Source organism: Crinia signifera, chromosome 1, assembly GCF_055691185.1.
Source record: "Crinia signifera chromosome 1, ASM5569118v1, whole genome shotgun sequence".
Lineage (NCBI taxonomy): Eukaryota > Metazoa > Chordata > Amphibia > Anura > Myobatrachidae > Crinia > Crinia signifera.
The window spans coordinates 76,155,007-76,177,110 of record NC_139217.1 but is presented as its reverse complement, the minus strand read 5'-3'; the positions used below and the strand labels follow the sequence as shown (position 1 = coordinate 76,177,110).

General features: G+C 45.8%; 1 protein-coding gene and 1 long non-coding RNA gene across 5 annotated transcripts in view; one reads left to right on the top strand and one right to left on the bottom strand.

Annotated features, from left to right (window-relative positions):
• LIMCH1 (LIM and calponin homology domains 1) overlaps positions 1-22,104 on the bottom strand; it is a 240,229-nt gene that overhangs the window by 182,763 nt on the left and 35,362 nt on the right. The window lies entirely within an intron of this gene.
• Positions 3,459-20,997, top strand: LOC146026077 (uncharacterized). Its single transcript, XR_014454352.1, has 3 exons — positions 3,459-4,438; positions 11,561-11,634; positions 20,564-20,997. It is a non-coding gene; the product is annotated as an uncharacterized LOC146026077 (long non-coding RNA).

Here is a 22,104-nt window from a genome sequence, read left to right as displayed (position 1 = left end):
AGCTAGGATCTGCAAAACGACCAGCGGGGACGTGCATCAGAATGGAATCGGATCTAAAACATGCCCAATGTACATACAATCGGTCGAGTTTGAATCGAAATTGGGAAAATTGAGGTCTATGATAAATTGATGAGAGAGAGAGAGAGAGAGAGAGAGAGAGAGAGAGAGAGAGAGAGAGAGAGAGAGAGAGAGAGAGAGAGAGAGAGAGAGAGAGAGAGAGAGCAGTTATGAAATGTTTGGATCTTGGAACACAGGGGGTCTAGTGAAAATGTAGCACTGAATTAAAAGTAAAACACTTTTTCCTTGCTCAGTGAAAGAGCTATAAATGTACGATGGGATCAGGTTATTATAGGCAGTAAATGTACCAAGGGTTATTTTTCTTTCGAATTCATTGATTGGAAAGCCATGTGTACGGAGATCCTTTATGTTCCTACAGAAGCTTTGCTAAAACACGCAATAAAGCATTATCCCACTATATAGATCTTTCTGTAGCAAGTGAATACATTTCAGACTAAACAATGTATGGACAAATGCATGCAGACCCAAATAAAACACTATCAGGTGTATGCAGCCCCAGGTAGCATCGATTTTCTGAACAGTAGCAATTCAATGGAACAGAGTGAAAATAGATGTAGAGGGCATAATCATAAATTATACACACACAATTGTGTACCGAAAGGTTGTTTCAATCTACAGGCACACAAACTGAATATGCATAGCTAAACAACAATGTGCAATGATACTAGAGCAAGCACGCGTACATGCAGGTGTATTGCGTCAACTCTCAAACAGGAATATGTCACTAGATCAAAGGCTACTCAAGACCCCAAACAGGTCATGTATTCCAGGTTGCCTGTGGATTTTTAAAATGTGGCAGTTGGTGACACGCTCAGCGCTACTGCTGAGAAAGCCATTGTACTAAAAAGGATTACCCAGGTAGCTCCTGGGGCAGAATTCAACAGCTGGCAGGACTAGCACTCCTTAACCAATCAGAATCTTACATAGTACATTATCAAAAGAACATTTTTAGATTCCGATTGGTTGAGGAGGACTGAATACATTATTGAGTAATGAGTGCTAGGTCTGCCTGCTGGACATGACTAGTGCCAAAATGGGTAGGCCAATGGGCTGGTTCAAAGCATTTTTGCCCAGCGTGTATGGCCAGCAATAAAGTGCAAATCGCTGGCGGGAAAATCACTCAGTGCATACACACTTTTTTTTTTATTTTTTTTTATTTTAAGATACCCAAATAGAATGGACATGTTCCAATTTTTAAAAAGCTCATTACAGAGTAAGGAGGATTATCTAACAAAAAGACTGTGCTGGGATTTTAAAACACCCCAGTGCTGGAGAATTATCCTATTACTCAATGAATATGTATGACCACAAATGTATCTTAAGCTGGGTACACACTGGGCGATATATTCTTAACGATATGGACGATATTGATATTGTTAACAATATCCGATATTGATATTGTTAACAATATCATGTGCATCAACCCAAATCTCCTATATCGCGCTATTATTGGTGTCTGAATTTAGGTCGCCAGTCACACTTAACCCTCTACTAGCAGGGTTCACCAAACCTAAATACCCACAATAGTGGGTATTTAAATATCATGTGCATATCGACCAGTGTGTGTACATTAAAAGATGGTTAGACACTAGCCGATTCCTGCGGCGCTACAGGAGAATGATGTAGCGCATTCGCAATGGCGATATCAGTCAGACATCACTCTCTCCGTACATGCAGTCACTGACGGTATTGTCAGATTAAGCTCAATGTATAGAATACAGGGGGGGTCATTAAAGACCCACGGCAGTGTGTATTGTTAACAATGTTAAACGTACACACTAGACGATATGCACATGATAATGATTACCATCCATATAGTCATAATATACCCAGCTTAAGAAGACTCCTATCTCAAGTATGTCTGTATGAGTGTATACATTACTAAGGCGCGGGATTACGTCGCAGGACACGGTCACTAGTACTAAGGCGCGGGATACGGTCGCAGGACACGGTCACTAGCTCGACACAATAAAGGGCGACTACATTAGGTCCACCCCAAACGGTCGACATATGTTAGATGTACATAACATTCTGGCTGGACTATTCATGCCTTTAGAGAATTTCGCACTGTAATATTTTTTTCATATGAGAAATGTTAAGGATTTAGAAATAATTAATACAAAGTACAAACTCAGCGAGCATGCAGCTGGTCACAGCAATATATAAAGGTGACTTGCGCCTGCTTTAAGTTTCCAGCAGAAACCAGCAGTGTTATAATTTGGCCCCAATTATACTTGCTTGAAATAACCTGGTTCAAATTATAGTAATAGCAAGACATGAAGATGTTGATCCTCCCTGTAATGAGATGTATGATATTTGGAGAAATTAAAGGATAAAAGGTGAGCACGTACCCAGTCACTACAGAACTTACTGTGTGTCCTTCCGTTGTATTACAGGATGTACGAACGATGACTGGAATAGTCACTGGGTCTCTTTCTCTATAGTCACCCCTAATGGAGGCTGACTATGGTTCAATCAGGTTACCAGTCACCTAATTAAGGAAATACCCCTAATGTACTTGTATGGAATGCATACTGTACCTTATATTCTGGCACATTTACTGACCCATCACAGGACATGATAAGACAGAGCGAGGGCCGCATAGGCTGGAGGGAATTTAAGAGCCTGTGAATTTGTTGTCCACAAGCAATGTACAGCAGAAGCATCTGTGTGAAGCCCTATGGAAATAGTAGTGGAGTGGCAGTTAGTTCTGCCAATCAGGTAGCAGGGGGGCGGCAGCCAGAGAGGGTTATATCAGTGATCAGAGACAGGAAGTGAGCCTCTTTGATTCTGGATCAGTCTGGAAGCACAACAGCTAAATCTTGAAGCAGAACAGCTAAATCTTGAAGCAGGATAAGTAACTTTTCAATTGCTCACATTCTCTCTCCTTCCTCCTCATTCCTCCCTGTACAGCTTGCTTTTTCTGTCTGTGTACCTTAGCTGCTCCTGCTTGCACAAAATACCCTGTCCTGTATCACAGCCACATGTAGACAGTGTCAGGGCTGGGGATTTCCATGCTGGCAGTGGTGATACTACAGCACCACTTGCTGGTGCCCTGGTTACTAGGTTTTATTTCACTTGTGGCATTTAATATGGGGGTGTCTTTGAGGCACAAGGCCTTCTGTCTGTGGACTCCCTGCCTCACTTGGGAGGGTGCAGCCATGCCTGTTACAGTTGGCCACCATTTCTGCCCTCCCTGTTAGCTAAAACAGTGGTGAGAGCTGCTCAATGAAACTAGTAATGCCCCCCAGGTGCTGCAAGGGAGGGGGATTTAACCCCCAGCACACCAAAGGGCATTAGTAATAAGATATGATAAACCAACATAATAGAGGGATTCAGAGATCTTAGTTACATATATTTTGCAGAAGATATGATAAGTTTCCAGGCCTCGTCACGGCTTCTCTGATGCCGGAAGTCCTACACTGGATATAATTGTCTTACTGTAAGGCTACATGATAACAGCACTTAATATATCTGAGTTGAGAGCCAGCCTATCAGGAGTTACCCCTAAATCCTCCTTGTGGCACTACAGGAACCAGCATGCCCTCCGGGGCTCACTCCATGTGGCCTCCCTGCCTACTGGCATAGCCGGGTCCCAGTCTGAGCAGCCTTGCTTACAGGGTCTTATGCCTCTTAATTTTACCAGTAATGTTTTTGTTGCTGGTGGGTCACCAGTTGGCAGAATACATGGTTGTTTACCTCACCTCTGACCGCTGGGCACCTAGTTGTTTATACTGGCTTACAGTAGTTTGGTTTCCGGGCTTTTCCATTGCAGCAGGCTGCATATCAGAAATACGCCCCTGTACGTACCTGTGTGGGCTGGCACATCCCCGCTGCAGTCCCTCGTTTAGTAGTCTGGCACATTCTCAAGCTTTTCTGGGCTAGTTTCCCTTCAGCTAGGGTCTCTACACATTCCCCTAGTTTCCCAATGTTCCCCCCCGCCCTGAGGGCCGTGGGTCAGTCGAGGTGACATCCCACCATGTTCTTTCCCAGGGTCTTTAGCGCTGTGATGTCTCATGCCTGTGTTTTTCTTTCGAGGTCACAGTTGGTGCAGATCGTATTTCCTCTGTGGCTAATCCATCACCACTGGACTTCGGTGCCTGCCGTGTCGGAGGCTGCAGTTACCCGGGTGATGTCAGCAGTCGAACAAGGGGCGGAGTCCGCAGATGCTCCACAGAGTCCACACCACGGCAGCTGCGAGCACTCCCCAAAGCGGCCATGTCAAGCAGGGGGATATCCCCGGCGGCTGAGGGTACCGGCCTCGCAGAGCGTGGATCCGGCATGCCGGCTCCTTTACCTTCAGCCGAATCAGAAATCCCGGCTACGTCTGCTGACGAGCACGGAGGCTCCTCCATCGATGGTGAGAACACTGAATTTTCTGTGTGTGCAGCATCCCCTTTACACTCTTCCGCTAGCAGCGGGGAATTTGGGTCCCCCTAGCGCCCGCACGAATTTGCGAGGTTGGTGGCGCGCGCTGTAGCTAAGCAGGTTGGGGGTCCAAGTGCACCCAGAGTGGGAAGGCCCCATCAGGTTAAGGGAGGTCAAAATACATAATTAGAAGTGGACAGTTTTTGGTAGACCTTTTCACACTAACCACATATGCAGGAAAAGACTTTGCAAGGCCAGACGGTCCTCAGCCAAGGGTGAGTTCGCTTGCCAGGGTTTTAGCAATTGGCTTAATGGGGGTTGCCTGTTACTAGCCTCGTGTTACCTCAGCACCACATACTACGTTACTTGTTCCCGGTTAACGTCGCGTTCAGAATGACAAGGACAGCGCATGGCGTGATGACTATGTAAAGTGTTGTCATACTCACGAGGGGTCCAAACCCATCTTAAAGGGTGCAAACACATTGACATTCAGCTGAGATCATAGGTAGGGCCCTGCCTTCGGTGTAGCCTCTAGGCAAGAAGCCCTTTACAAGGGGGAAACACGGGGTGAGATCCGGCAGCAAAGAGAAGCCTTTCATGACGGCAAGTGTGACCAAGGGGCAAAATGTAGTTTATGTGGGGCAGGTCACCCCAAAATTTTTTATAGACCTGCCGCAAGCAATGCAGATCAGGGCGGGGTCGGCACTGGCAGCCCGAGGTGACGAGACCAAAAGGTGCTGGCGGGAAGCTAATGGGGCAGAATGGCGGGGCCTTTCCCAGTCTGACCCGCTGATTGGGATTTGTTTCTCCCCTCTGGGGGTGGTCCCTAAGAAAACCCCGGGCAAATATAGACTGATTCAGCACCTTTCTTAACCCCACGGGGTGTCCATCAATGACGCCATCCCCGAGCAACATTGTAGCGTCCACTACCAATTTGTTCGATGAGGTTCTAGGCATGGTCCGGGGTTTTGGCAGTGGGGCCCTAGTGGCTAAATCGGACATAGAGTCGGCTTTCAGGCTCCTCCCCCTACACCCAGAGTGCTTCAGGTTCATGGGTTTCCATTGAGACAGGGGGTATATTTATTGACAAGTGTTTGCCCATGGGATGCGCGGTATCCTGCTCCTACTTTGAGAAATTCAGTTCCTTTCTGCACTGGTACATTCATGACGTCACAGGCTGTAGTGGCGTGGCGCATTATTTGGATGATTTTCTCTTTGTGGGGCCAGGCGGGCAGGGCACGTGTGCAAACATCCTGGCATCCGCCATCAATGTCCCGGCGTCTTGAGGGGTCCCCATTGCCGCAGATAAGACGGAGGGCCCTGCCACGGTTCTGTCTTATCTGGGCATTGAGATAGACACTGCAGCAGGTTGCTGCCGGCTCCCTGAGGACAAGGTTTGCAAGCTGCAGGCTCTCATTACTGAATGCAGGGAAAAGAAGAGAGTCAGGTTGCAGCTCATACAATCTTTACTGGGCTCTTTCAATTTAATTAATGCATGTCGCATTATCCCGATGGGTAGGGTGTTTTGCCATAAGCTAGAAAGGTCCACGGCGGGTGTTAGGCACCCTCATCACACCGTCAGACTATGTGGGGAGATGCGGGACGACCTTTAGTTTGGTCAGTTTTTCGCGAGCAGTCAACAGGGAGCTCATCTGGCCTTCTGACCCCGCCTCCAACGTTGAACTGCAGCTGTTCACTGACGCGGCGGGATCCACGAGTTTCGGGGCGTACTTCCATGGGGAGTGGTGCGCCTCGAAGTGGCCTCAGTCGTGGGTTGATCGTGGTTTCACGGTCAACCTGCTGCTTCTTGAGCTTTTCCCGATTTATAGTTTCTGCAGAGCTGAAAAAGGTGCTCCCTGCTAGCTAACCAGAACATAGTGTTCTGGTGTGATAACCTTGGGGTGGTGCATGCCATTAATAATCAGAGGGCGGGTTCCCCAAGGCTTTGCGTCTGCTACGGCACTTAGTTCTGCTCTGCTTACGGCATAACATACAGTTCAGGGCCAGGCATGTCCCGGGGGTGGATAACAACATAGCGGATGCCCTTTCGAGGTTTAAGTTTGCGAGGTTTCGCGAGTTGGCCCCCGAGGCTTCGCCACTTGGGCTTAATTGTCCCCCCTTTTGTGTGGCAGGTCATAGAGCCGGCATGACAGACCTGGCTCTTCTGTCCTTGGCCCCTTCCACTCGTAGAACTTATGGGGCCGCATGGCAGGACTGGGTGGAGTTTCAGGGCTCCCCCGAGGCTAGCGGTGAGTCGGTCGAGGACCGGGTACTCGCTTTTGTTTGGGGTCACCATAGGCGGGGCAGGTCAAAGTCGGCTATGGCGGCGGCGTTTGGCAGGCATCGCTTTCTATTCGCGCTTACGCGGCGATCCCGGCCCCACAAGGTCTTTTGTATTGTCCAAAGCCATGAAGGGTTGGACACGGGTGCGTCCGGTTCCCCCGGATTCACGCAAACCCATAGACATGAGTATGCTGGGGGACCTGGGGGGTTGTTTGGCTAAGGTTGCTGAGAGCGAATACGGAGTTGCACTGTTTAAGGTTGCATTTACATTTGCGTTTCATGGCGCTTTTCGCATCAGCGAGCTGGTGGCAGCCAGCAAACTCTCCCGCACTGGCATCCTAGGGGAGGATGTAGTATTCCGTGAAGGACAAGTGCTATGCGAGATTAAGCGGTCCAAAACGGATCAGATGGGCAGGGGCCACTGGGTTACCCTTAATGCACAGGCTGAAGCGGCCGTGTGTCCGGTTTCCTTAGCTAAGGAATATAGCTCCCGCAGACCACAGGCCGCCTTGCAGTTTTTGGCGCACGTTGATGGGCTACCGCTGACCCGATTCCAGTTTGCGGCTGTGTTTCGGCAATGTTTGGTAAAATTGGGTCTGCGGGAGCAGGATTTCGGAACGCATTCGTTTCGAATTGGGGCTGCTACTTGCGCAGCAGCGGCAGGAGTATCACCTTCTGCCATTCAGGCAGTTGGCAGGTGGAAATCCTGCCATAAGAGTTATGTAAGAATAGATAAGTTAGATAAGTTGTAGTTCAAGCGCCTGTTGCGCCGGCTCAAAAACGATTGTTTACAATCGGTTCTGGAATGACTAGCGTTCCGGAATCGACGGTGTGAAGGGAATTTTTTACTTTTTCCTTCATTGTGGACTAATTCAATTGGCTGTCCCCTAAAGTTCACAGAAGGTTTTTTAAGTTTTTCACCTTCACTTGGGCCGTAGTATGCATTTTGTTGTGTTAAAGTATATCATGATGTTAACCACTAGGTTTTCTCTTTTGCAGCCCCTCCCCCTTCCGATATGGCTCTGGGTAGGGTCTGGTTCGTAGGGCACTCTTTTAATTTTTGGGCTGCTAGGCACCCACTAGCCTCCAGTGCTCCTGTTCTGGAGAAGGCACTCGCTGTTAGCTGGTTTGGAGTCATGGGTCTCCTTTGGGATAGTCTATGGGAGCTGTTATCCGCCAAAGCCCGTAAGTGGGGCCGCCCCGATGTTCTGGTGATTCATTTAGGTGGCAATGACCTGGTCAAGAGGACGGGCATCGAGCTCACCATTAAGATGAAGACAGACTTTGTGCGTCTGGTGGACCTCTGGCCCGGTGTGAGGATTGTGTGGTCCGACATAATTCCCCGCATTAACTGGCGGGGTTGCCGGAATGTGTCAGCAATCGAGAGGGCCATGAGGAAGTTGAACCATGCGGTGTCTAGGCATGTTGTGGCTCGGGGCGGCAAGGCGGTTAGACATCCTACTATTGTTAAGGACTCTGTGTGTTTGTACAGGCCAGATGGCGTACATCTTCCTGACTCAGGCATGGCAGGTTTTTGGAGGATATTTTCTCTAGTTTAGGTTAGTTTAGCGTAGGTTGTTATTGGTTTGGTATGGCGGGGCCTGGTTACGCGTGGTGACCCTGCGGGGTCTTTGTAACACAGGCTGTGGCGAGAAGGCGCTCTCGACCAGCAAGCAGGTGGGGTGTCAGGTGGTCTCTGTGCGGTATTGCCCCACCTTTGCCAAGAAGGCGGGCGAGTCCCCAGTTCCGGCTGGGGGCGTTGGCCTTCATGGAAGGTCCACGTCATGCAATAGAAGGGGGCGGTATGTCCGTCACAGCGCAGGCTGTACCCACAAGAAGGGGTGTGGCCATTGGCGGGCGCTGAGGTCGCTACCATGGCAACACCCGCATTTATGGTGCTGGTCTCAAGCGCTTTCTTTGCCATCCCTTATACAAATAGGGGTCATACCACTTAAATAAACAACTATGATCTTTTAACCTTACACAGTTGGTGTTAGTGTCGTTATTTTTAGATAAGGTGTTTGTGTCATTTATTTCTAGGCATAAGAGTTAAGTAATGGTACGAGTTAACAACAACATAATTCAATAGGCGCCTTAGTACAAAGCTTAATTTTGTCCTCCAAGTAAAATGCAAAAGCCAAACACTTCTGAGCAAGGATCCACACACACTAATGCCCACAACCAAATTCAGATGTTGTTCTCTCTTGACTCTTTAGTGATGGTACAACCTATAGTCTTAATGAAAATGAATTCCTTTACCACTTCCCTTTTTTTTTCTTCTGCATGTCAGCCATTCTGTACAGTTTTCTATGTATGGGTGTTTTGGGGAAAGCAGGCTGGTGTTTTGTTTCTTAATTTCACCCAAAGAGTCCAGATGTTAAATTGTATTAACTTAGATACTATTGAAGTTACCTGTGCTCAACCATTGATCATTTTAAAACCCACACTAAAATGGTGGACTTTCAGAAACTCTGCTTTAACAGGTTGAATCTGGTCTCTCAAGCCCTCATATACTCATTAAATCAGATCAATCGTTTAATACCCTTTCAAGTGAAGTAATGTTATATTACCGCACTATCGGGGTTTTGGCTGACACTCTTTCCTGCATGCCTTGTCTTATGCATTAGATACAGTATGTTGTGTAGTTTAACATATACACAACTTTAAGCAGAAGCTAATGTACCCCTCTTTGTTGCTCAGTTTTCCCTTTAAATAATCTCTTTGGACAATTCTCTGCTTCTGTCTATTGAGTAAATCTTGGCTTGCCTTGCTTTCCCATTGTCATGGTACAGTGCGAACTCAGCCCTCAATTCTTAAAAGGTTGGGATCTTGGAAGTCTCGGCAATCTTACTGTGACTCTTGGCAGAGCAGCGAAGCAACGAGTAACAGATGAGTCATGGGTGGGGAGTAATTAGGGACTTCTAATTATTAGCAGTATATAAAAGTTTTATAAAACTTACAATTCACAGTTCCATGAGACTTAAGGGGTGTACACACTGAGAACTTTTAACAGGAGATTTTGACTAGATAGTCAAAATCTCCTAGAAGGTTAGCCAAAATCTCCCTATTTTTCTCCTGCTTTAGTCAATATTTCCTAGCAGAAATTGCTTAGCATAGATTGACTGTGCACGCAAGAAAATTTTGACTAGATCATAGACTATCACTGCTTAAGGTGCCTACACACATGGCGATTTCTTCCAGCGACTTAAGCTATGCTAAGTCGGGCAGTTCTACGCCTCTGTCGCTCAGCACACAGAGCTGACATCCCACACACAGAGTTAGCTGTCAACTCTGTGTGCTGAGCAAGCTGACAGCGTCGGTGTTCTCCGGGGGAGAACACTGGCGACCAGCGAGATTGATGGACACTGCTCATCAATCTCGGCCAGCGATAGCGACGCGCATCGCTGTCGCTATAACCCCTACACACACACAGATGTAGGGACGTTTTCTCAGCGACTTTGCCAAACTAAGCAAAGTCGCATAGAAAATGCCTTAATATCGGCATGTGTGTAGTAGGCCCCTTTAGACAAAAACGCTTAGTCAAAATCTCCAGTGCATCTAGCCAAAATTTCTCCCAAAATTGCTTAGTCAAAATTGTCCATTAGTCAAAATCCCCCCCCCCCCCGTGTGTACACCCCATTAGACCCTGAAATTTATCAATACACGAATCAGAACACGTAAATTTACTGACCTACAATTACAACTTATCTACATAAAGCTGATAGTAATGAAGATCCTGCACACATTAAAGAGGATTTAAAGACATTTACTAATTGGATTGCACAGTCCTTCCTGCAAACGTTTACTAATTTGTTTTATCTTTGGAACTACCGATTGTACTTTTGTGCCATGTATGTATACAATCAGGAGTTGTTTATTTGTACTGTCCCAGGAGAAGTCATTTCTGCTTAGCTTGCTATTAGTACAGCTGTATTACAGGGGAACACATTTATTTTGTATCCCAGGCTTCCTTAAGTACTTTAAAGAGTTGTATACCTTATTTTCACTTTAAACTCTATAGTCTAGGCTGGTTACACATCAATGCACATGTTACATCTGCCCCACCTGCAGTGCACATGGTTTTGTCCATTAAAGAAGGAGTTTGCTTTTGCAAACCAACCAGAATAACCCTGTATGTATTTTGCCCAGGAGCTCCATTGATGTGTACCCAGCCTTAAGGTGCCCATACACTGCTGCGACGTCTCGCAGCAGTGTTCGGACACCAGATACCCTGCAAGCCGGCGGGACCTTCCCGGCATCAGGGATGCATGTGATCCGTTGTGATGGATCGCATGCGTTCCTGCTTCCCGCCCGCCTCGCCGCCAGGAGGGAGGTCCCAGAACGGGTGGTCGGATGGCCAGCATGTCAGGGAGAGACGATTTGGTCCGATTTAACGGGCCAATTGGTCGCATTCAGCCAAAATCTAACCAAATCGCCTCAGTGTATGGGCACCTTAAGACTAAAGAGTTAAAAGTGACATATAGGGTGAGATTTAATAGGATGAGATATTCAGAAAGTGAGAGATTTGGGAAGAAATCTCCAGTTTTTATAAAAAGCGGCAACCATTTACACTTCAAAATCATACTGGTTTTGCAGTGTAAGTGGTTACCGCTTTAAAAAAACTGGAGATTTCTTACCAAATCTCTCACTTTTTGAATCTCTCATTCTATTAAATTTCACCCCAAGATTCTGCATGCATCAGACAGGCAGGAACCTCCTGCTTATTTTACATTCATCCCAAGAGGTATGAGCAAAAACTAAGCTTCATGTTTAGGTACCGAAGTAATTACATGTGCAGAATGAACCTCGCACTAATTTGCCCTAAATTCAGGTACAGCCTCCCACGGAATGATGACGCAAATTCAGGGCTCCATCAGATCAAAGGAACATTATTAGAAACAGCAGGTAAGAACCATCTTGCCTATTTAGTCTGTGCTATAATGTTAGGCCCAGTTTAGTGGGTTTGGGTTATGATGAGTTTGGGATAGGTTAGGGCAGGCATGTCCAAACTGTGGCCCTCCAGCTGTGGTGAAACGACACATCCCAGCATGCCTTGCCATAGGTTTCCATAATAGCAAGACTGTGGCAATGCATGATGGGACTTGTAGTTTCACAACAGCTGGAGGGCCATAGTTTGGACATGCCTGGGTTAGGTGTATCAGTTTTACGGACTTGACAACAGAAAGCTACATAGCAGATCGGGTGAAGGCAGGCATGTACATAGGACAGGCTGAAAATCATTTCCCATACATAGACAATACTCAGGTGCTTTAAGAAAACCACAAATGATTTACCTCTATCATGTAACAGACTGGCTGCAACCAATGTATTATTACATGTGACTGGTGTACACGCCAAAGATGCCTAGCCACAAACCATAGCTAAAGGATCATAAACAACCCTTAAAACACAACGTTCTAGTTAAAAAATGCACTTAAATAAAACCTCGTGGACTTTTTAGGAAATAACTGGGATATAATAAATGATAACCTGGTTTAGTCCTTTGGAAATATACTTTTTTTGCGGTACAAAATGAAAAATCACACATACTTATTTGTATAGGAAAAAAAAAAAACATGTGTCTCGCCAGCTGCAATGAAACTACAAGTCCCAGCAAATCCCATCAGCCACAGGCTACATTTGCTAAACACTTGAATCGTGAAGCCTCATTTAATCTATTGATGCACGAACTGAAACTTCAATGCACGCTCTGTTCTCGCTCAGGCATCTCTGTGTGTCCCGGAGGCCGTTTCCACTTGTTACCATAAAGAAAGCAGAGAAAGGAAAAGGCTGCAGAAATACGACTCGCTGCCAACCAAACCCCATCTGCAATGTAAGCACTTACGTCTTGTGCTTGCTATGCACGCAGGATTACACCATGCATCATCCCCAGCAGACAGACACTCCATTCACAGATGGCCCGTGGACAGCCTCCAATCCCCTCTTACTATCCCCTCAGCTCATCTAAATGGAATATATACCTTCTACTTCAGGGGTGAAGAACCGAGTGGTTTCCTGCTTATTAGTATAATCCTTATGCCACAGACCGTTTTAAAATATCCCACATTCTTAGACATTCAATTTTCAATTCAAATTTGAAGGCAGGAAAATGGCAGAGAACCTCAGGGGCAATGCCACAAGGTCACTGCAGTTTGGTCACCTGCATCTACTATTTTTTTGCACTTTGACCCCCCCCCCCCAAAAAAAGAAATATATATTTATTTTAAACCGTTGTCAATATCCTTTTAAAATAAGCACATAAGAACGGCATGACTGTCATTAAAACGTGGACAAATTAGTTACAAAAAGAAGATAGATGGGTATGGGTCATTGGGTTGACCCATATTGGGTCTACATGCATTGGGTTGACCACCGAAGGTTGACGTGACAGGTCGACACATGAAATAGGTTGACATGGCTAAGTTTGACAGGGTTGGATGGTCGACACAAACATTAGGTCAACAGTGGGAAGGTCGACAGTCAAAATGTCAACATGAGTTTTTCATAGTCCGTGTACGCCCACCCCCCCCCCCCCGAAAGTCACCATGGACACCATCAAAGTGTACCACATCCCCTTGAATGGCTCGCTGTGCTAACGCTTTTTCCCCCCGAAAGACAACATGGACACCATCAAACCTGGTTGAGAAAGCCGCCCAGTGTGCGGCGAAACGCGTTCCAAGAAGGACCTCTGGAAGGACGCCCCATCCATCACCCGCCAGACACAGAGCCGGAAAAACCATCTCCTTCAGCCGCATAGTCGACCCACAATCACGGACGCTGTGGCAGAGCGCCGTGTGAGATCTACAACGGGGAAAGCTGTAACGAGGAGGCGGTTTCTGTTGGGACACTGCAGCCGGCTGACCTCCTGCACATTATAGGTCAGCTGAGCGGGGAACAGAGAGAGCGAGCGCTGCGGCGCATACCCTTCCACAGAGTGACATTCCCAACTGCCCTCAATACCTATCGGTAAGAGTTTTACACGGAGACAGGACGGACACGGGCCCTTATTCTGATCGGTGCGGATATATCCGCGTGCGTTCGGCCCGCCGATGTTTTGTGTCTGCGCATGTGCAGAGGCGTCTCTGCGCATGTGCGAGCGGGGCGTACGGCGAAATTCCGCATGATATGTGAACACTCCGAACAGGGGGTGGAGAGGGGCGTGAAGGGCTATTTGGGCTCATTACCATATGCATACGCCCCGCGTTTCATGGGAGTTCCCATGAAAACGCTGGGCGTACGTATGGTAATGCAGCCGTGACGCACGTGTAGGGGGCAGACATATGACATCACCGGATGTCAGCTGCCCGCCCAGATCCCTGCTTTTGCACGGAAAAATGTCCGTGTGGTCTGAGGTTGCGGGTGCTGGTGGAGCACTCGGTCCTGCATTCGATGGTCTGCGACCATCGAATGATGGGGGAGGTTCCCTTAGATGGAGGAGGCGTATTCCGTGAAAAATACACGTGCAGTCCGTTCGGACAGCTTCTTACCGCATACGGACGGAGTTGGCGATCCGTATGGAAGGCGGGGTTTCGCACGCACGGTCCTGGCCGCATAATCGGCTCCGACCGCACCGATCAGAATAAGGGCCACTGTTTGCACCAGCCCAAAAACAGAAGTCCTTGCTCCTATATTTGGTTGCATGCACAATTCAAGCTAAGTGCTTTGCTACAAAATTGAAAGTGTGCACACTAGCCATCTTCATTTCCATATGGTCTTATTGAAAAAAGTGGACACTGTCAGCCTAAACTAAGGTATTGAACTTGGTCTACTTGTTTAAACATTTATGCCTGACCCTAAAAGGGTGAAAGAAAAAGATTCACATATGCATACAAATCTAGTGAATTAATTCTTTGTCGCAGTGACCCTATGTGCTTACAAATATTGTATGTTTGTGCTGTTTGTGTGTTTTAACAAATTGTTATTCATCTTGTTTACCCAAGAGCGTCCCACGTTATTCTTGTGTACTTTATGGACACCATCAAGGTGTACCGTGTCCCCTTGGATGTCAATCTTCAGTGGTCGACCCGATGCATGTCCACCTATTGACTGTATCCCAAAAAGACAATGCTACTCTACTACTATTTAATATTACCATAAAATCCATATTTACTAGAAAACACCTGAAACTACAGATATTTAGTATCCACAAAGGAGTTGCAGTAATGGATCCGATATCCAAAATGCTTAGGACTTAGGTCCTGAACAGTGGCTTTTGTAGCTACCGCTTCTTGGCGGGATGGAGCGGGCCAGGCTTTATGCTGAATGTTAGTGACACTTTACATTTTCAGCCCCAGTCCACCGAGAAGCATTTAAGTGCCACAGATTTGTAAATTGTGCATATACAGTAGGCGCATGGCTGTACACCAGGGAAGGGCTTCTAGGGGGATGTGCATACAGCCGCAGCAGCAATCGTAGCAAAAGCACGCTGGCTTTAAGCATAGAACAAAGAGAAACCTTGACATTTTCAAGCAGCTCTAGAATGTATGAAACATTTTTTTGATCGCTATAACAATTGGATCATCTTTACATTAAAGACATTTTAATTAGATAAAAAAAAAAAAAAAACTTGTTGACATACATTGAAATACATATATAAAAACATGAATAGCCACCTTAACGAGCACTGCACATAAATGGCATACGGATAGCATAAGGGTGGATAAAGCTGCATTTGGGAGAGCAGCGAAACACGTAGGTGACCCGCTTACCTGCACGGATTTTTAATTGCATATATCCTGTGGAGTCTGAACCAACCCTGTTCACATTCAGAGACCCTTCATTATGCCAACACCTGTGTCCCCTGGAACGGTCTCTCCACATCACCATTCATCTGTGGAGACCTATACCTAGAGTCACCTCCAGTGACCATTGGGCAACTGCGCACCCCACATTGGCCACATCGATAGTGAGGATTCATCGATCCTATTGCATACAAACACCTCCAAAAGGCCATATGCCATTTATGTGCAGTGCTCATTATTCATGTTTTTATAGGTGTTTCAATGTGTCAAGTTTTTTTTTTGTAATCTAATTAAAATGTCTTTAATGTGAAGATCATTCAATTGTTATAGCGATCAAAAAAGTCATACATTCAACGCTGCTTAAAACCGCCACGGTTTCTCTTTTTTCCGATGTAGTTTTGCTATCGGTCACAGCTATCCCGACTCTGCAGCTGCTGGGCCAAGCACCTCATGCTCTTACGAAGTGCTTTCCAGGTTTCTCTCGTTTTAAGTATATCCATGCTTACACACAGCTGACTAAATTAGCACCTCAGTCAGTTTGAATATACCATCCATGTCCCAGCATAGATATCCTTAAAACCAGGGCTGTTTGGGGGCCTTGCGGGCCAAGTTTGGGAAACTCTGCTAAAGAGGAATTTCTATTCATTCTTAAGTCTCTAGATTTAGATAGTAACCGAATGATATAGTGGGTTAGATTTCTAGTCACAGTGGGAAGACTGCCCTGGCTAATATTTGGCATACACAGCTCCTAAGTCCATGAGAACAAGTAGTACATTCTGCACAGCTCTCTCCCCCACATTGACACATGCAACATAATCTTCACAGCGTTTCCTATAGCCAATTGTGTGATGTCTGTCACCAGGATCTTATTGTCATCCATCCCATCTCCTGAGAGATAAAATGTCAAAACTCAGATGAGCACCGGGTCACCGAACTGAGCTTAGTAGGATTTCCCACACCGTGCTCTATAACAGGGAGGAGTAATGAGGTCACAGTGCGGAGATCCCGATATACTCGGGTGCCTTTATTACAGCATGATCTCATATGTAAAATGAAATATAGATGGGACTTTGTTATAGCATAAGGAACAAAACTAAAGCAAACTAACAGGCACAGCCGAGTATAATTTATGGTTTTGGCAGCAGGCATTATATAGTGCGTTGGGTACAATCTATTTTCAGTCTACAGATGTTTCTGTTATAATCGTACAAAGACGTTTAGCCTCCAACCAAAGCAAACAGTGGCGGTGTGACCCCTGTAGTGCGTAAGGCAGTAGTAACTGTGGTTAGACTAGGTCTCAATTGGGGGCATGCCATGCCAGAACGTCTCCTCTAACTCGCCACTCAAAGCCACCAATCAAGTGCCTCAGCCACTTGCATGGGCCTCCTCTCATTTTAGTCTGCAAAAAGATATCTCACATGAGATTGCAATGGAAAATATGGGAAGTCTGGCATAGATATCAGTATCATGCTTCAGGTCAGACACAGCAGGGGAGTGGTATTGCACTATAGCTAAATAGACAATATTATTCATTGTCTATTCTCTTGCGATTTAGCACTGGGCGGAATGTAATAAACTGAAAAATGCGTTAAAAACCCCTTTATTGGGTTTTTTTACCGCATTTTCAGATGCACTAAGTCCCCCTCCGCCGTGAGTTTGCGGCGGGGGTGGGGGGTTTACACCAGAACCAATGGGCTTCTTTTCGTGACCCCCTCGCCGCCCGGCACTGCCCCCATCACCTGATGTCCCGGCAGCCTGTGCTGTGCTGCCCAGACCAGTGACCTCCTCCTCTCTAGCACCAGGACTTCCCCCTTCTGGGTGCAGGAAGGAGGAGGAGTCCGGCAGTCCCTGCAGCCATCTGAGCAGGAGGCTGTCGGGCACAGTAGGATGGGGGAGCTGTATTTCGCAAAAGGGCAACTCTTATCACAAGAGCTGCCCTTTGCGATACTAATCGCATATGTTAGTACACATGCAATTATTAGTGTCTTTGCGGTGTGTGGCGGGATGTACGGTAGTTTCTTGGTACATTCCGCCCTCTGTCTAGGTGTCAGCTTTCTCTTGGCAGTCCACTGCTAATTCTCACATTAGCTGAATTAGCCCCTATGATAACTGCATACGGAAGGTAATGCTCAGCCTCTCATACTTGAGAGAATTCATTCTCAGCCGATTGTGCCTATAATTCAATTTGGTTTGGGGGTTAGGTGGCCCTCGGCCTATTACAATTTTCATTTTGCCACGTCTAAAATGTGCACTTCAACCATTGAGTTCTATGCAATATTAAATATATTGTTTTGTGCAATTACATTAAGCGTGTACAGAGCTATGTTTTTTTTGTTTTTTTTTCAATAACCCTAAGACAAAGCTGCAAAGTTGTTCTATTTGGGGTACCAGGTTACATGGCTGTTGCTACAAAGAACTGCATAAAAAATGCTGAGTGTAACCTTATCTCTCAACAAGAGCCTGGGAGTCACAGACCAATGCGGTGGTCATGTGATGGCCGAGAAAGAATCGGCATGCCTGCAAACGTCTCTGTTTACTGCATTATATGGGTCGCAGCACGACATGGAGAAAACAGTGTTAATATAACATTTATATAGTGCCACGTATTATACAACACTGTACAAAGAGAAAAATGATTATAATGCTCATTAAAACCTGCCCCATTAAAGCGTACAGTGTTACACCCTAATACACAGATACACATACAGTACATGGGAACATCATAACCAGAAAACAACTAACAGATTGGACCCTGACTGAAATCAAACCTCAGAGCTGTAAGGCAGCAATACTGTATACAGTCATTAGGTTGACACATATAAGGTTGTCATGATTGGGTCAACCACTGGTGGTCGACGCTTGAAATATTTTGACATGGCTAAGGTCAACATGATTGAAAGGTTGACACAAGCATTAGGTCAACAATGACTAGGTCGACATTGCTTTTAGTCACTTTTTTTTTTGAGCCCTCCTACCTCCATGTTTGTCTGTTGTTACTCAGTTTGTTCTATCACGCAGTACCGATGTTGCGCATCTGCGCATGCGCAGGCGGGTATCTGCGCATGTGCAGGCGTATGGTGCGTGCACCCGTGGCGACCTTTCAGTTCGCCGGGTGCACGCACCCATGCCGGCGTGGGGGGGGGGGGTGGGCTGGAGATGGGAGGGGGGCGCCGGGCTGCCCCGTTACCATATGAGAACGCCCAGCGTTCCATGGGCGTTCCCATGAGAATGCTGGGTGTTCTCATGGTTATAAGGCAGTGATGTTGGTGTGGGGGGCGGGTAGCTGACATCACCGGATGTCAGCTGCCCGCCCATATCCACGCCAGCGTGCACGCAAATGTACGCAACTGAAAAGTCACTTTTCAGTTATGCGTGCACGCTATACATCATTCGATGATCAGTGACCATCGAAAGATGTGGGCGGTTATCCGAGCCATGCGAATGGATGTTTATGCAAAACTGCTCAGACAAAGCCGCACTTTGAGGGGGCGGCGGGGGGGGGGGGGGGGGTTTGAGTCGTTCGCCAGGTGGGGTTTCGTGGACTCGCAAGGCTGCGAATTCGCAGCCTTGCGAATCAACCTGAATAACCCCCATATTGTAGTGTTCATTCTAGCACCCGCCATCTTTGAAAACCCATGCAGTTAGTGTTCCCTGTCTGGGGTGTCGCGGTCTACTGTGATGGTTCTAGCACAGGTATGGTTTGCATATACAGTGCTGATTTACAGACCACACTCTACTAGAAGCACTGCAGCAGACAGCGACACCCCAGGCAGGGAAGAGGAACTGCATGGGTTTTCAAAGCTGGCGGGTGCTAGAATGAACTCTATATTTCCCCATACTTTTCAGACACGTAACGCTTTGAGACAATATGAAATGGTACAAATGCAGATACAAGCCTAAAGGTTCCTTCACATGTCAAGAGACTGAATATAAAATTAATGAGGTCTGATACCAAAGAGGGGTTAAAAAAAAGTCTAACTACCTCAGGAATAAGTATAGCATTTCATTGTTTTATTTGTGGCAATACACGTGGATACAGACATTGTATAAACCTATCTGTAACAACATTTGGAATGCATACAATGTTTATGTTGATTCATGAGTAAAGTTAAAATATTTTTCACAATAGACCACAGTTTCCAGTCATCATTTGTTTCTACACACCACACCAGCAAAAAGGACGCGGCACCACTACCCTCTTCTATACTTATCGAAACTAGCCGCACCAGGTCAAACGGCTGGTGCCGCCGCTAGCACCGAACAGAGCACAGTGTGCAGGTTACCCCCAAGTATCTACAGTTACCTCAGGAATAAGTGACTGACGTGTAAATCTACTTTTCCAGTCAGTCGTCCTTACTGATGTAGGTGAACAAGAAGCAGGTCCGAATAAAGTTTTTAGTAATTGCAAATTAATTAAAATTAATGATTGTTGTTCATGTAGATTAAAGCTCTACATGGTTATAAAAAAGCTCCATATACTGTAGTTATCAATTAACAGAGTAGTTCTGGAAACACAAAATGAACACTGCAAATAATGGTGGATTATGATGGAGAGGTGGCAAAGTCCTAAACCTGCAAGGACGTGTGATGGTTGCGGTTACGATAATATACATTAAATAGTCATAGTACTGAGCTTGGAGGGTAAGAGGTTTTGATGAACTTGTATGTCAAAACTATCAGAGAAAAGTGTAGCTCTTCAATTAGTAAGGTGATGTATAAAAAAAAAAAAAAAAAAAAAATATTTATTGACAATACCAAGAACATTCCCTCTTTAGCAAAACTGCCTTCTTAACCTCCTTAAGATATTCTACCTTAGTTTTGTTTCCATGCCTAGCCAGCCAACTGCTATGAAAACCATCATTGTTGTGTGACTGGATCATACCAAGCTATTTTTGTATTTCTAGGAATTGACCAATATGCAATATTGCATTTAACCTTATGTAGCGAATTTTCTACACATTGTAAGCTCATGACCAGGGCCCTCTTATGGAGATATTCAATTTTTGCTGTATTGTTTTTTTTATACTGTACTATACTGTTCTGCTCTGTACTATACTGTTCTGCTCTGATAGTTTATTTTGTAATGTTTTTAGGTTTAATAATAACTGCACCCACAAGTCTAACTGCAGTCTGTACAAGAATGGTAGTGGCAAGATCCAAGTAGGAGAAAGGACTTTTCATGCCCAACCATGTGACGCCAGGGTGAGGAGCAAGGCCAGTGGCCTCACACTATCCACACCACCTTTAGGGCCTGAAGTATGGCGAGCAACTAGGATCTAGAGCTAACTCTAAAATTAATAGCTCCAGACCTGTGGAACTTAAGCTGGCCATACATTATTGCTATCCGGCCACTTTTAACCCGATTCCGACGGATAAGGCCAAGAAATTTGATGAAAAATTATCAAATCGCATGTGTTTCACATTATAGCTGGTCCGATACATGGTCCCGTGCATAACGAATTGGAGTCAGATATTGGACCTGCTTGCACTTCCCACCAATGCTGCACAGTGTGCTAATGCTGTAGAAATAAATGTAAGTAAATACTCAATGATCTAGAACCATCACCTTTTCTGTTGCAGAAACAAAATGAAACTTTCAGAATATAAAAAGTTAACATGGTTATAGAAGAAAAAATAAAAAAAAAAACTCACATAGTACACTATCATCAACCCAAGTGAAGAGCTACCTCTTGGGACAGATTGCAATTAAAATGTCATTTGTAGAATTTCCAGTCACGGTATAAGCGTGCAGGTGTTCAGGGCCCGAGAGAGCATCGTGTCTAATGAAGTACAATATATTTACACGTGTGTTTCGCTTTGGTTTGAGCAGGACCTTTCCCTACTCAGTGTTCCAAATGGAAAATTAGGGGGGGAAAACAAATAAGGGAGAAGGAATGTGAAGGTCAAGTCTGGGAGATCCCTATTAATCTGCAGTAATGCGTCTTGCAGTGCCTGACATGTGGCGTAAAGCAGAACCCCGGATAACATTATAGCAGGAAACAGTTTGACAAATTGAAATGGAAAATTATTTCCTCTTAATTTAAGATATCAATGTAAATGAATTCAGTTTTCTTTCCTCTAAATTTTGAGAGTATCAGGCAGGGCTGTAACTAGGGTGTGTGCCAGCTATGCCTTGCCCACAGCCCATCTGCACTGCGGGCGCACCGCTGGCACACAACGAGTCTACAGAGCATGCACCGGGGTCCCCCTGCAAACAAATCCAGCGATGGCCTCTCGTAAGATGATGGTCAGTTGGTGGCTGTTCATGGGTGTCAACCCAGCGTTTTCTGGGAGTGCCCTGAAATACACAGGCTGTGCCCGGCCGTTAGGCGGAAGCAGCCTCCTAACGAAGTACTGACTTCAAGCCATACCCGAAATGCAAACTTATGGAAGTTCTCCATGTTCAATATATATGTAAGAGTATAATGTTGTCGTAACAATAATATATTTATACTGCATTTTGAGTAATAAATGTCTAAACACTTTGACAGTGTGCAAAAAAAAAGCTCCAATAGAGACAAAAAACTCCAACAAAGCCAATGATATAATTCCACATAGAAGAACAGCCATGTTTTAGGGCGATGTTACATTCCAAACTTCACAAAAAGAAACATGATTTTATTTAATAAACTGA